Here is an 840-nt window from a genome sequence, read left to right as displayed (position 1 = left end):
GGGAGGCGGCTGGTGGGAGAGGCTTGTGCAACCCGCTGCTTTCCACAGTGAGGCCGCCAGCCCGGAAGTCCCTCCGATACACCAGGCCCAGCGCCCCAGGGCCACAACTCTTCTCTTGTTTGACATTAGACAAGAGGCTAAACCCCGTGAGCCTCGGTTTCTCTGGCTAGCAAGTAGGGAGGTGTTTCCTTCGGGGGTGCTGGTGCGGGATGAGGCACAGTCCGGGAGGCTGAGTCCCGCACGAGAACCTGTCCATGGCTTTTAGCATTGTATGTACAGGCCTCATCTCTCTGCTGTGCGTTTATCCCAAGCCTGTACATATGCATCACTTCCTCCCTAAAGGGACGGGAGAGTGGCCTTTATCTCCTTCTGCCCTCCCAGATGGGAATCTCCTCATCCTCGTGGTTCATGGAATCTCATCCTCATGTATAGAATTCTCAGGCCTGTACCAAATGACTACTGCTATTGAAGTCCTGAAAGCTAATTGCAGAGAACTGAAGACTCCATTTGCCAGAATTCAAATTCTGAATCTAGAATCTTCCATCAATCACATTTAGAGGAAATTGCTCTGCAGAAATCTGGCCAGGTGCCTCTCCTCAAAAATGGCAGTCCTTCAACCTACCTTCCTCTCTTTTTGCTCATCCGCCTCTGCTGTGAATCCATGCCATGTGGCCTTTTGCGGGAAAGGGAATCAAAACTTTCACTCTGTAGGCTGTTCTCAGTGGGACAGGCTGATAAACAGCTGAGAAAGCTGTGACACTTCCTGGGTAACACAGAGCATCTGATATTCACTTCCAGAAGACCAAGATTTAATGTTTAATTCTTCATGCTAACTTTCTC

General features: G+C 50.2%; 1 protein-coding gene across 1 annotated transcript in view; it reads left to right on the top strand.

Annotated features, from left to right (window-relative positions):
• The window catches only part of LOC103591489 (aryl hydrocarbon receptor-like), an 88,734-nt gene that overhangs the window by 70,459 nt on the left and 17,435 nt on the right, over positions 1-840 (top strand). The window lies entirely within an intron of this gene.

This window comes from Galeopterus variegatus, unplaced genomic scaffold, assembly GCF_000696425.1.
Source record: "Galeopterus variegatus unplaced genomic scaffold, G_variegatus-3.0.2 Scaffold974, whole genome shotgun sequence".
Classification (NCBI taxonomy): domain Eukaryota; kingdom Metazoa; phylum Chordata; class Mammalia; order Dermoptera; family Cynocephalidae; genus Galeopterus; species Galeopterus variegatus.
Note: the sequence above shows the minus strand (reverse complement) of the source record. Positions and strands in the feature narration are given on the sequence as shown.